Consider the following 15863-nt stretch of genomic DNA (forward strand, 5'->3'; position numbering starts at 1 on the left):
CCAATAAAACAGCAGTGAACTATCGAAAAGTGAATATGCACCTCACAGGTCCATGCGACAATCCGTGTGTATAAAACACATGCGACAAGCGGAAGGTTAATAGCGTAAGCTATTTCAAGTAGATACTGTTGATCTTTGCTCAACATAGCAGGATCTATAGTTGGAAGTAAATAATCTACTTCTTTAATGTGAACAACTGGTGATTTTTGACAATTTGGCAACTTTTGTCCGATAGGTTCAGAAAATGATTGTGGACCCGTTATAGTGCCATCAATTGCTTGAAAGAGATGTCTTAGAGGAAGCTCTTTAAAATTAAGTAGGCAAATAAACCACTGAAGTGGTTTGGCAATTTTCAGTTCAAACCTTCGGACGATAACACGATTAACACCAGTGTTCACAACGGTACCATCGCATCCGACGGCTTGAAGATTCTCTATGCTTTGAGACATTTAGTCAGACACGTAGGTAAAAATACAGTCATAAATACTTTCACTCGAACCAGAAGCAGGTGTTACATGCCTAATGTACTGAGACCCAGGTTTTTGAACGAGAGAGTAATGATTTTTTGTGACAGTGCGTTGGTAATATTTAGCACCTCGCTTCTCTTTCACGATTGTCTTTTCACGGGACCGTCAAAGTATAGGCCAAAAAGAGAAATTTTCCTTGCATTCTTAGCACTTTCTAAATGTAGTTTGTTCCCAATTTTATTTTTTTCTTTGCATATTTTAAACACATCAGTTACAAGACATGTATTATCCTCCGAAACTAGACCAACAATGTAGGAAAACGCAGAAATGAGAGCAGCAAAAGCTCTATCAGAAACGTTATACCTCTGACTGATGGGGGCTGTATTAGGAAGACTTAACCTATTTTGAGTTAAATTGGAAGAACGCCCGCTGGTGCTAAGTTTAAAGCATTCGTCAGCATTACTTACTACGGATTCTGCACTATCATGTTCTGATGATTTCTTTTTCAAGCAGAGATCAAAACCTTTTCATTAATCATCAAGAAAATTAAGCTCTTCGACAGGCACTTTTTTCTCTTTTGGACAAGTGCAAGTGTCGAAGGAGCTGCACTTGCATGCGGCTATATAGCTTTCGAATTTTTCCGTACCTATCATGATAATAGCGCATTTTTTCTACTATACGCTTATGTGTAACAATTGGAGTACAGACATCTTTATATAATCCTTCAGTCTTGACGCCTACTTTTTCTGCAACTTCTGAAAATCCTGCTTCATTATTGCCCTCTGATTTCAAGCTAAGTTCTGGTCTTTCCTACTGACAGCTTTTGAATGACATCCTCATAAGTTTAAGTTGGTTTAAGATTGGCGAGCCAATCATGTGAGTCTCCCTTCCAGCACCGTTGATGATATTACGAATACGAAGCTACGCCTTCCACTCATCCGCTTTTGAGAACCGCGCTACCGCTGGGCTCTAAACCATAAATACAGCGAGCCTCGAGATCGGGATATACTCCTTTCAGGGTCCCCAAACTACACACATGGTCGCTAAAAAACGGGATACCATCAACAAGTATCCCCCTATGTATTAAAACCTACTCCAATATGGGGGGGGGGGGCGTTTGTGCATAAAATGATTTTATCAGCGAATTCCTAAAAAAATATCGTTCTACCGTAATTACACCCTCATTTTTTGTTTCTGAAAGCATCCATCATCCCTCCTACAATGCTTTTTACTTCTGACGGAATTGGATGTGGATTGGAACAACTGAGATTTATTCGGCTTATTTCCCTAGTGAATGAAAGCAAATACACTTTCCCTGAAAACCTATCACTTGAACTGCGTATAAAAAATAATATTTATACGCATCTGTTAACCCGAGGGAAACTTCTAATACTCGGAAAATCCTCCCTGCATGCTCTGTCAATAAAAATAAAGTTCTGCGCGAGGTTGGAGAGAGCTTTTCAGTCCTCGTTTTTCCTTGAAAATTTCGAATTCGGAAATAAGTAGGCTTCCGCGAGCATTGAAGAGGCTTTCGAGATATCCTAAAACTTCCTCCATGCTCTGTCAAACCGAGTTCGCGCCAATGCTTTTAGAGTATTGAGCGAGCACGTAGCAAGGTTTCAAAAAAATATTCAATGTTTTACATGTGCTCACTGAAGCCTCTTTAATGTTCGCGGAAACCTAATTATGTCCAAATACGCAATTTTCGAGGATGAACCAGAGGAGAAAAGCTCTCTCCAACCTCGCGCAGAACTCTATTTTTAGTGACAAAGTATGCAAGGAGGACTTGTCGAGTATTAGGATTTTGCCCCGGGAACACAAGAACAAATTGTATTGTACACATCCGATGGTGACATATTTGCTATATTGCAGGCTCATAACATTCTTGCTGGAATGTATAAATATGATGACCTAGATTATAATCACAATAAGAGGAGGGCGACAATAAATATTGTAGAGGCAAGGTTACTTCACTAACTGCAGAAGATGTTAGAGAAACTCCAGTAGGTGTTTTATGGTGCGTAATATAAGAGTTAATCCTCTACACCGATAATTAAAAACAATGTGAACCGGTACAATATAATGTTTGCGCTCTGAACTCAGATCAAAATTTTTCATGTAACTGGCAATTGCATTAACAAAAAGCTGTGCTTTATAATTCTCGAAACACTAATCCTTCCTTAATGTTCCAGTCAAAACTCTGGTGTTAACTTAAATAATTTACCCTATGACTTTTATCTATAAAAAGAAAATTATCTGTGTTATAGGATTTTCAAAATCCATAAAAACAAACTAAAATGAAAATTTAAAGCCAAACAACGCATAATATTAAAAAAGACAAGAAAAGAAAAACGTTGATTTTAGGAAGCCCTACAAGATTAGCATGAGAACTTTTTTAACTTGGTCGAAAACTTGTAAGATACGAAAAAAATGAATAAGCTGAAATTATGCGCCCTGGAAAGATCTACCAATTTGTTTTGAATCACTTTTCGATAGGACGCGCAGTTTTTGTTTTTAGTCGTAAAAACAACATTAAAAATAAAATAATAAAAAATTTTCGGACTAACGATACAAGCTACGAAAAAAATGACACAAAACTGGTTTATCCAGAAAATAGCTATCCTTTTTGATAGGACACTTAGTTTTTGCTTTAGTCGTAAAAAATTACATTTCAAATAAAAGAATTAAATTTTCTTGAACTAAAAACTTGGAATTTTATCATTTTTTATGCTTATTTAAACCTCCTAATAAATTCCTTTTCACTTGTACTCTTTTCTTTTTAAATCTGACTTCAGTATCAATAAAAAAATATTAGCTTCTAAAAAAGACACCGTTTCTTTAACATATATTCCTTTTTTTTAATCCAAAATAGCCTCAAAATAAAGAAAATAATTTTACATCTTTTTTAAATTGTACTTAAGCAAAAAAAAAAACAATTTATTAGAAGTAATTCCTTTTGAGATAAGTCTTATATATGAATAAAAGGAATGTGTATACAGCTTATTAAAAATTAATATGTTGAGAAATACAATCTATTTACTTTGATACTTATTTTTATTTTATTTTAATTTATTTCTTTACAAATGATTCATATAAAGTGACGAAAATAAGAACTTGTGTAGAATGGAGGTTATTTGGCTAAAAACTAATCTTTTTTAGTTGAAAATTCAATTATTTGGTTAAGCTTCGACATACTAAGCTTGAATTCGAAATCTTCTACAAACAATTTCTTTTTTTGAAAATTAATTTTTGACTGAAAATTTTAGTTTAATAATTAAATATTCTCTCTCAGATTTGCTATCATCCATGAGATAATTTTGCTCGCTTCCGACAATCGGAAGACCTGGTTCTGACTGATTAGTATATTATAATGATAATTAAAGTTCTTCATTACAATAATATATATCCTATATGTGTGATCTGAAAAAATAGCTTGTTCTTCAAAAATATGAACATTTCATTAAATATTTGAAATTAAAAATTGATTTACTATATTTTTTACATTTTATATCAAAATTTATAAACACTATCTGCGGAGATTATCTATAAATTTTGCGCAAGCGGCACGGAAAACTACTGTTGACTTGGAAAGACAATAGCGCGGTCGGTAATAAAGCTATACATTTTTTTAATTAATTAGAATGTTTATTTAATTCCTCGTCGATGGTCTGACGACGGACGTGTAAATATTATTTAAAACTAGTCAAGTTGAATTTTTAATTAAAAAAGAATGTCGAGCATTTCAAATATGATAAAAAAGTGCTAAAGTATTCATAGTCACCAGAGAATTAAAAAAATTTCAAAGAATTCTCTAATGACTCAAAAGACTTCCAAAGATTTAAAAGAATCTCACGAACTTAAAAAAAATCCTTATAATTTAAACGACTACGAAGAAATCAAAGAAATTCAAAAAAACAAACAACACGTTCAAAAGGACAGAAGCAATATTATGAAGAGTACTATTATCTGTAAAGAATATGAGTCATTTTACTATATTCAAATGACTCCATAGAATTAAAAGAATTCTACAGAAATCAACCAAATTCAAAAGAATTCAATAAAATTATAAATAATTGACCGAATTTCACAGAATTCAAGAAATTCTCTAGACAATTTTAATTGTTTTAAAATTGCAATTAATTTTATGAATTTCAAAGAAATCAAAGAATTCCCAAGAATACAAAAAGTTCCAACTAATTCCAAAGAATTCAAATAATTGCAAGAATTCCAAAGATTCCAGAGAATAACAAACTTCAAAAAATTCAAAGAAATACAAAGAATTACTAATAATTCTTTAAAAAGTTCTAATAATTTTAAAGAATTCCAAAGCAATTAAAAAATTTTCAAAGTACAAAGAATTTCACAGAATTAACATAATTGATTTAGGAATTAAAAGGACTTCAAAGATTTCGAATAAGTGCACAGATTTCAAATAATTCCACAGAACGCTAATAAAAACAAGCAAGTCTAGAAAATGCAAAGGATTCCAAAGTATTCAAAGTAATTGAGAGATTTTTAAAGAGGTGAAAACGGACTTTAAAGAAATCGTTTGAGTTTGAACATTTTTTTTTCTCGTTTTTTTGTAAACGAAGGTTCTCAAAGGCCTTAAGGCTTTTACGATTGCATTCTCGTTGAAAAACTTGCGCTTCGCGCTTGATAATTTGTGTCTAGTTAAAAAACAACGCTTTTTGGAAAATGATCCAACTGTTTGACCTTTTGTCTATTTATCTAAGCGTATATTTATAGTATATTTATCTAATCGAAAAATTTGAAAAAATATAGTCTCTAAATGTTTTTGACATCTAGTGAAAAATTCAAATGAAATTTTCCTAATCTATCAGGAAAATTTTATTTTTTTATTTTATGTACATTTTCAAAATTTTCAAAAGTATATAACTTGTTTCATTTTCATCGAAATTTAAAACTTTATATGTATAATTTGCAAGTCTTCTACCCGTCTGTAAGAAACGTTGACAACAATTTCTGAAAATTGAATAATTTTTTTTTAAATTTCGAAAATGATCTAATTGTTTTTATTTAGATTGGAAATATCTGCGTAACGAACGAATGTAAAAATTGTGTAGAATATAACTGATAATTAGAAATGGTATGGCAAATATAAATTCACGCAAGCAAGTCTAACTTGAAAAATATTTTGCATAACCCTAGCGTTGATACGAATGTTTTAGAATATTAAGTCTATGTGATAAGTGGGTCACGTGACCAGATTCCTACCTGACCGACACTGTTTGTATTTCCCAACTTATTTTCACACAAAGCGCCAGATCGATTAGAACATTTGGGTTAAAAATTCAAAAGCACTGAGAAAGATATGCCCGGTCTTAAATTTGTATTATTATTAAAAAAGTGTTTTTTGTAAATAATTTTTTTACTTTTTTCATAATTATTAAAATTTATGAGGAGACCCAGCTTCCTTAGTACTTTTGATTTATTATCCCAAGTTCCCGAGTTAAAGTCCTAATGCTCGGAAAATCCTCCGTGCATGCTCTGTTACGGAAAATAGAGTTCTGCGCGAGGTTGGAGAGAGCTTTTTAGTCCTCGTTTTTCCTCGAAAACGATTTAAAATTACGAATTCGGAAATAAGTAGGTTTCTGCGAGCATTAAAGAGGCTTTCGCGATATCCTAAACCTCCCTCCGTGCTCTTTCAAACCGAGTTCGTGCCGATGATTTTAGAGTATTGAGCAAGCACGTAGCGAGGTTGCAGCAAAATATTCAATGCTTCACAAGTGCTCGCTAAAACAGCTTTAATGCTCGCGGAATCTTACTTATTTCTGAATTCGCAATTTTCGAGGAAAAACCAGGACTGAAAACCTCCGTGTGAAAATAAGTTGAAAAGTAAAGAAAGTGTCGATATGGTAAGAATCTAGTTACGTGACCCATTTGTCACATGGCCTTAAGCTCAGAAAAGTTCCAGTCATGATGTGTTAATAAACAGAAATTCAAATGTCACTCAGTAATATGCAATAGTTTTTTCTTGCAGTGTTAAAAATGTTAAAAAATGTCATAACTTCTGTATCTACTACATCTTTATAACCGAATTTTTTTGGTTACGGCTTACATCACTGCATATAAAAGAGATCCTTTCCTACAAATGCTCAGCAAATAAATTAGAAGTTGAAATATTCCATTAAGAGCTACTAGAAAAGAAAATTCACGGAAATTTCACATAAATGTAGAAAAAGGATCATTGTAGAAGAACCAAGCTTTGCTCTCCTCAGATATTCAGGACTTAATACAGATACAGATAAATATACATACTTATTGACAGGAGGGTTTTATTCTCAATTTGGTATAAACTAAGAATGTTTCAATGCCATCTTTTTCGCTCCTACAGTATTGGCTGTAAATCTGCCCTGCCAACGATCCGAGAAAGATAGAGTCAATTATTCAAAACGATTAGTCCTAAATTTTCTGAACCTATGATTTTAAAACAAAAGTCTCCGTTACACATTCTTGGCCTAACATTGTTCTCTAAGACTTCGAAAAACAAACTATATTCGTTATCGAATTTTCGGTCATGAATTCGCGATCGTGAGATACGGCCATTAATTAGTCCAGTTATCTAGTCGGAAAAATAGGGCGAAAGTTACATTTCATTGGATTTCTGCTTTCCAATAATTTCAAAGTTACGGCCTTTCAAAGAACCTCGATTTTTTCCAATTTTTTGGAATAATCACATGTTTTTTCGTTTCTTTGCAGCTCGGATCCCATTTCGACCCATTTTGACCTGAATTTACAGGTAAATTCCCAGTATTCCGTTTTTTTGGTGTGAAAATATTAAGAAGATGATCTGCAATTTCAAGTTTTTAAAAATTATCTGTGTTAAAGATTACGCCTCATATCGTGTACTATGAAACACCCTGATATTGTGCGGCGGGCACCTACTGGAATTTCTTTGAGTTCTTGTCCGGTGAGTGCGGTAACCTTGCCACTTAACACATTTACTTTCGCCCGTCTTTTCGTGTACTCGTGACCATGAATATCATATCTATACATTCCAACAAGAGTATTATAAGTCTCCAATATATCATAAACGTCACCATCGAATGTTGATACTACAATTTGTTCTTGGGTTGGCATAGACTTTTACATATTGTTTGTCGGAAGAACCATGGAGCTGGCAGGAGAAAATATGGGTCTGGCAAAAGGAGACCTGGACCTTACTCATGATAGAAATCTGTTAATTCAAAGAAGTTAATATTAAAAATGTAAAAAATAAAATGCAGAAAGAACTAAACTATAAAGTACCAGAACTGAAATATCAACTGAAATGTACAAATATATCCAAAATGTAGGGGTGAAGTTAGAACAAAAAATGTACACAGTAATATAACATTGTCAGAACTGGAAAGAAAAACACATAATACACTAGTACACTTAGGTTCACGAAAAGGCAATAAATAAGTTTCAGATCTACGTCAAGCAGATCATAGCTTATTTTCATTCGCTCAGTTTCGCTTCGTATTTTTCACAAAACGAACTTTAAAAATGGCGATTTTCGTAGCCTGCGAAGCGGTAATGTTGAAAATTCGATATTTTAATCATGGTTCTAATTTCCGGGCAAAAACACTATCATAAAACCTGTATAATAATTGAAAATGGATTTTCGAAAAAGAATAATTTGGGATAAAACGCGAATATCTTTAGACAGATTTTTCTCAGCAGAAAGAATGAAAATATATTTTTAAATCATATTTATCAAATTATTATATTCACCAATAACATTAAGGACGATTGAGACAGCGAAGACCAAAGTATAAACGACCCTCATTTTTTCCAAGTAGATGAATTAATGATTGGTATGTTATAATAATTACAGTTCTTTATTATATAAACATATCCTATTTGCATTATCTTAACGAAGTAGCTTGTTTTTCGGAAATATTGACATTACATTAAGCATTTTCAATTGAAAAATTGATAAACTACATATTATAAGACTCATTTCAAAATTTATAAACATTAACTTCAGAGATTATCTAAAAATATTGCGCAAGCGGCATGAAAAACTACTGTTAATTTTAAGATACGATAGCACGGTCGGGAATAAAGCTATACAAATTTTTAATCAGGTAAATATTTATTTAATTCTATGTCTATTGGTCCATTGTAGATTCTGATTAACAAATATTCTAAATTTAAAAATTTTTAATTGTAATGTGCACTTCAGATGCTAGATGTTCTTGGTAACGACCCTTTAGAGAGATCGTCTGCACCATCTTCTCTATTGACTGATTGACTAGGGCTATAGAATACTTTTCCAAACTTGACGTATGGAGTGACGTTTTTGGTTAATAAATTTAGATTTAGAGTGCCGCATTGGACTCTCAGTAAGTTTCTCCGTAGTACTGATGCAAATTACACCTATGGCAACGTCTTACGACTATGAGAAAAATTTGGTAAAAAAATCTGCTAGCATTCGGCCGTTCATATCGACACAAGCAATATCATGCGCATGCAGCATCAATTTATCCGTTTCGCGATTATTAAGATCACGCTTTTAAGGCGCTCAGGATATACAAGATGATTGGCAAATGAGTGTTTTTTCACAAAACCTTGTAGAACGTGGCCAAGACTTTGCTGTCCGTAGATAGTCGAGACTTACTTCGAGTATACGAGGTTCTATTTTCGAATAACAGGACGGCGTCATTTCCACCTCAGTATACCCTAAAAATGTTTCACTGTCATATTTTTCACTCTTACACAGTGTTGGCCGTAACCCCTTCTTGCAAAAAGCTCTGAGAGAATTTGAGATAATTTCGCAAAAAATGTGCCAAATTTCCTGAACCTCCGATTTCCAGACAGCAGTATCCATTTCACATTCATAGTCATACATTGTTCTCCAAGTCTTCAAAAAAAAGAACTATATTCAATCTTGAATTATTGATAGCAAATTTGCGATCATTATAAGTTAACATATTTCGCAATTATTTCTGAGGATAATAAGAACAGAATAATTTCATTATAGGCACATGATGAGACAATTTTTCTCTATCGCGTACTCAGGCAGATCACAGATCATCTTTTATCATTAACTTCTTTAAATCAGATAATTAAACTATAATAAACCGTAGGATATACCCTTGCAGGTACGCCTAAGCGTACCGTGACAAAATCACTTTGGCAGTAATTTCGACCAGAATTCAATTAACGGAGTTTTATAAATATTTTTTCATTCCCTGCTGAGAAGAAACGAAAGATTTCCGAACTTATAACAGTTTTTGGCCTTACTGAGTTTTTCATTACGCCAATAAATTTAAAAAAAAACAATTTGTAGGGGATCAAGAAAGTGTTCTTCATGCCCCTAAAGTGAAATTTTGATCGCTCTAACTGCAAAGTGTTATTTTTCGTGGGAAATTGTATCTGCGTAGTTCAAACATGTGGCTTGGCTTCACGCGGGGAACGAGCCAAATAAATCTAAGTTCTTAAAAGCCACATCCACATCCGTTAGAAGTAGGAAGCATTTTAGGAGAAACTATGGTACTGACAGGAGGAAATATGGTACTGACAGGAGGAACTATGGTCCTGGCTGGAGAAACAATGGAACCGGCAGGTGGAGACCTAGATCTGGCGTGAATAGGAGGCTCGGCAACAGGAAGAGTTCTTTCTGTTAAATTATTTCTATTTGAAGAAGAAGAACCGCCACAAGGAGTAGCAGGAATAGGGTCGCCATTAGGTAAGCAATAAACTGTAAACCATAATCTGCAACAAGAAACAATAAAAGCAGAAAGTAATATGTGGTGATATAAAAATTTATCTAATAAAGAAGGACTCTGATATAGTAAATAATTCGACTAATAAGATAATCTCAAAATTTTATGATATAGCTAGGACTATAAACAAAACTGAAACTGCAAGAGTCACTAAAAACTCTGCAGCTTTACTTGACAAAGTAATCTAGTAGACATAAATGGAAAGTTGTGGTCGAAGATTCGACACTCTCAGATTATGTAATTCTAAATTTGGATTCGATTTATTTAAAGAATAAAATAATGCATGAAAATATAAAGAAATACAGAAGTAACAGAGTTGCAATATTAAATAACATGAACAAATAGAAGACACGAAATTCTGATTGAAAAACTGTTTAACCATCGACACTTTAGGAAATAATAATTTTTATTAAATCGAATCAAATATATAATAAGATACTAATCTTAATAATTCAGTCATCTGAAATATTTCTGTGATTAAGTAATTAATCATAGTGAACGCTTTAATAGCCCTACCTTTTATAGCCCTTCCGAGAATTGAAGCCGTGCCACAGGTAGGTGTAACAGGAGCTGCGCGGGATACGCAGGGTCTGCAATTGTTCCTTAGGCGAGCACTCAGGTGAGAAAAAAAAACGGAGCGGGATATAATAAGTTAGTTCCAACCAACGTCAACCCCAAAATCGGCGCTATAGAAGAGTTTCACTGTAATTCCTTGTATTAAAATTCTAGATAATAATGCTGAAAATTCGGTTCTGTAATTCTTTAAACTTTCAAATTTTCAGTTGTCAATATCTTCAAATTGGATCACCTTCATAAAAGGGAAATATAAGAAAATATATAATTTCAGTGTTACTGAGAAAAATATTTGTGTTTAATAAAAGAAACCATTTCTATTTTTAAAACAAACAAAACAAAAAACAAATTCTTTGAATCATAGTAACTTAACAAATATTTTTCTTTGATTATAAAATATTCTTTGGATTAAAAAGTGTCTTTGGGATTGTTGGTATTTTAAGAACATGTGATCACAAAATAAAATTATAAATTAACTTATAAGGTAATTTACTTGCTTCTAATTCCGTTTGAGGTGAAGGAACTGTATATGGTTAAAAATCAATCTTTTTTAGGTAAAAATTATACAATTTAGTTACAAATTCACCAAAATGGTTAGAAGTTAAACTCTTCTGCAAAGAATCATTATTTGATCACAAAAGCAATTTTTCACTATTCATCTTCAAAGATTAACTTTTAAACCGTGAATTTAGTGATTCCACTTTTGGTTGAAAACTTATAATTTCATTGAAAAATGTATATCTTTGGTAAGTCCCTTAAATGGTGAATATTGTTTATGGCAAGACTGAATGAGACACTTATAAAATATTTAGGCATTGGGAATCTAACACGTTGAATTTTTATTGCCATTACTAGTTACATGCAACACTTTGATCCGACTTTTGATCGCAAAGATTATATAACAGTTTTATTTTTTTTAATTCTCGGGTTTAAGGATTCAGCCTTCATATTGCGCACCATAAAACACCCTGAGATTGTGCGGCGGGTACCTACTGGAGTTTCTCTAATTTCTTCTTTGGTTAATAGTGTAAGCATGCCGCTTTCTATGTTTATTTTCACTCGTCTTCTATTGCGATTACGAATATCATATTTATAAATTCCAGAAAAATGGTCATAGTTCTCTAATATAGCAAACGCATCACCATCAGGCGTTGATAGCACAATTTGTTGTTCGGTTGGCATATGCGCATACATATCCATTCCTATTTGCTTTTGAAGTCCTTTTATTTCAGGAAAAATGAATTTTCGAAGTTCGAATATCCGGTTTAAATTTGCAAAGGAAATAATCCGAATAAATCGCAGTTGTTCCAGTCCACATCCCAATCCGTCTGGAGAAGGAAGCATTGCAGAATGGACCCTGTTCCTGCCAGGAGGAAACACGGTCCTGGCAGGAGTAACAATGGGCCTGGTAGAAGGAGATTTAGACCTGACACGAGAAGAAGGCTCGGCCTGATGAGACCTAGAGATAGGTAGTAGAGAATGCTCAGCATGAGGAAGAGACGTTTGAGGCGATTCATTGCCTCCAACAAAATTATTTGATAAAGAAATAGAAGTTTGGCTGCGAGGAACAAAAGAAATGGGCTCGCCATTTGGTAAGCAATCGAACTGTGAACTTAAATCTGCAACAAAAAATAGGACACTTCAATTTTTTAATATATTTCGTAGCCATTTAGTGGAATTGGAAATTTCATAAGGTGGCTTGATATTTTTAAACGTTTAGTGCATTGTATCTTAATCGATGGTTAGTGTAATAGATCGAAGTTTCACTATGTCTTGAACTGTTTTAGCCATTTCATGAAGCTACGAACACATTAAATGAAAGATTGCATTGAATTACAGCACTTTTAGTGCCACAGGATCAACTTTAGATTGAAACAAAGTGCGAATACCTTCACTCCAATTTTTGTCTCCAAAATAACTAAATAAAGTTTAATTATATATATTTTAATATCATTATATATTCACCAATATAATTGATGATAATTGAAAAGGTGAAGAGCGCAGTGTAAATGACCGTCATTTTTTCGAATAGACGAAAGACTGATTAAGATGCTGTATTGAATATATTTCATAATCGTTATCTCATAGAATTTATACATCAAGCTTAATCTTAGTATAATTTCATTGCGCAATGCTTTAGAACTGACATTAAAAGTTAAACGCAGTTGAAAGAATTAATGCCTCTCAGATTGGAGATATAATTAAGAATTTAAGGAATCGTACGGCTGCTACTGTAGATGATATATTGTAGTGTAAATAATATATTTCTCATAAGTACAGGCTAGCGAGCTGATAAATGTATGCTTTGATGTACGAGAATGTCCAGACGATATATGTTTACACAGATGTATCAATTCTGGGTATCGTAAATATAATAATAATAATAATAATAAAAATATTCAAAAATACTAATTCGTAGAGTTATGAAAATAATAGAGAACAAGATTTATCAAAAGCATGCGTCTACAAAAAGGACAGAGTTGCACGGTTTCCGGAAATAAATAACTATTTATCTACAAATTATTTAATATTTAAGTATCTCGTTATGAAAAACATGCTGTTAAAAACTATAAACATAGATTTGGTACTGTTGAAAGTGCGGTATCCTGGTCATCATTTTGGTTTAATGTTGCGAATCTTCAGTGAAAAAACTAACATAACCTCACATCTTTAGAATTTGTATAAATTCTTTCAAACATTCTGATATTTTGTAAAATACGTTTTTTATCATTTATTATATTTTGTATTGTATAATAATTCTAGTTTTTCATTATATAAATGTATCCCATAGGAGCTATCTTAAGGAATAGCTTATTCATGTACAACGTTTACATATTATTAGCCAGTTTCTTCGAACAAATTGATTTACTCAATTTTTGTATACTCATATCCAAATTGATATACACTCTCTTCAGAGATCACAGACAAGATTAGCGCGGGTGATATTAAAAACTAATAATGACTTTTAAATCGACAATTACACGATTGAAAAAAATCTGCACATTTTTTTATCAGTCCGAATCTTTATTTAATTCGACGTCGATTGTCATATGGTTAAGATATATCCGAGATTTTTGTACATATCTCGACGACTCTGTTGTTACGTATATGGAAAAATACGTCAAGTGTTCCCACCTAAAGTTAATGTTTTTTTTCAGTATGCTTAGGCTTGACTTTGGCTATTAGAAACTCTTGAACTTTGATCAGCAAATCATCCAAATTTAAGAATTAGGATTAATGTACTATTTAAATTTACGACATTTCGATTATAGTTCATCAAAGAAACTTTTTTCCAATGCTTTCTTTTGGCTCAAATAAATATACTTTGATTTAAAGAATCTAACTCAATTGTATGTCTTTTAAGAAAACCTTATGACTAAATGAGATCCCAAATTGACTGACTAATTTATATATTCGTTCCTAATTAGTGCTGAAAAGGAACCCTTAGGTCTGCTTTCGTTTTCTTAAATTAATACTCTTCTTAGGGAAAGCTGCATACCAGATGTTTTCTCAGAAAAATCAAGAAGGCGCATTTTTGAGAAAAATTCATTTTTAAAATTACCAACGGATGTTTAGCGAGTCCATGTAAAACTATTTCCAAGCGTCGGTAGCTCCCTGGCAGAGCACTTGTCTAATAGCTGCAAGGTTGCGTGTCCGATTCCCGCTATACGTCTTTTTATTTTTCTTCATCTGAGTGCTTGTTTTAAAATATCTATGAAATGAGTCACTACATCCGCTGATATTTCGCAGTTATTATTGAAATATTCATCTGAAACAATTTGTTCTCACTTTAATAAAAAACATAAAAATTAGAAATTATTGAAGAATAAATAATCATCAAATGGTATATTTATGTCAAATGTTAAAAAAAAATGGAATGAAGAAGCACTTTGATAAAAAAATTATTTTCTTCTCTTTTTTAGGACAAAATAATTTATATATATTTTTAATTTTCAATCGGAATATTTTATGGTGGTCAACAGTACGGGCAGTAGGAATAGTACCCGCAACATCGGGGCTATCAGCCAAACGCTATATTAGGGAGCTAGCGACGCTTCGAAATTAATTTACATCACCGCGAGGACCATCTGCTCTCAATTTTTTAAATTAATTTTTTTCGAAAATGGTTCAAAATTGCGTTTTTTTAATTTATCTCAGACAACCTCTGGTACTCACCCTTCAATGCGAAGAATATCAATTTAAAAAAAAGCAGACCTAAAAGTGCACTTGTGAGATGATGTCTTATATAGTCAAGGTGCGCTCTTTACGTGATTTTCATGATATGGAATCTGTGATACAGATACACGCTGAACACATGAAGGATGAACGATCATGTTTTAATCAACATAGTCGACATCATCGACAATTCGAGTCTTTCGTCAGTTTCCTGAAAATCGCGAATATGATTTTTATGTGAACGTAGTATAAACCACAGAAATCTTTTTCGCGTGTATACAAATAAGACGTTTCATCCATTTTATCCAGCCTCTTCAAACAAACCAGCTCCTACATATGGGGCATTATTCCTCAACTGCCCCAACTCAAAAAGTCATGTTTTTCGATTGTCTCTTAATTCTGGGAATATGTTCGCCTACCCAACAGTAGTTAATCCACAAACTTATAGACCAGGATTACCAACCCTCCCCAAGTGAGGGGGGGGGGGGGTTGAATTTTCAACCCCAATGCCTGCAGGTGTAGTTTCAAACGCCTGTAACTTCCTTTCTAATTACGCGATTTAAAATTTTTATGAGGGTTTTGGAAAGTGCTTTTAACACGTTTTCATCCTATTTTATTATTTATAACAAAAAAAATTGTCTAAACAATTTTTTCAATAAACCAATTGTTTATTTAACTTTTTTCGCAATTTAGGCATCTACGATTGTTTTTTAAATAATCTCAAAAGAAAGCTTGACTTTTTTACTATGAAAAATGTCGAATAAGAAAATGGACAAATTGAAATTCATTGAGTTACAGAGCCGGTTGTAGTGGGAGACCTCGCGCTCGCACTCGGGCGTTATGCGGCAGCATACCGCGGAACAGTTTTCAAGTATGCCATTTTTTTGTATTACTCACATTGATCCAAAATTGC

This window comes from Belonocnema kinseyi, chromosome 1 (assembly GCF_010883055.1).
Source record: "Belonocnema kinseyi isolate 2016_QV_RU_SX_M_011 chromosome 1, B_treatae_v1, whole genome shotgun sequence".
Taxonomy (NCBI): Eukaryota; Metazoa; Arthropoda; class Insecta; order Hymenoptera; family Cynipidae; genus Belonocnema; species Belonocnema kinseyi.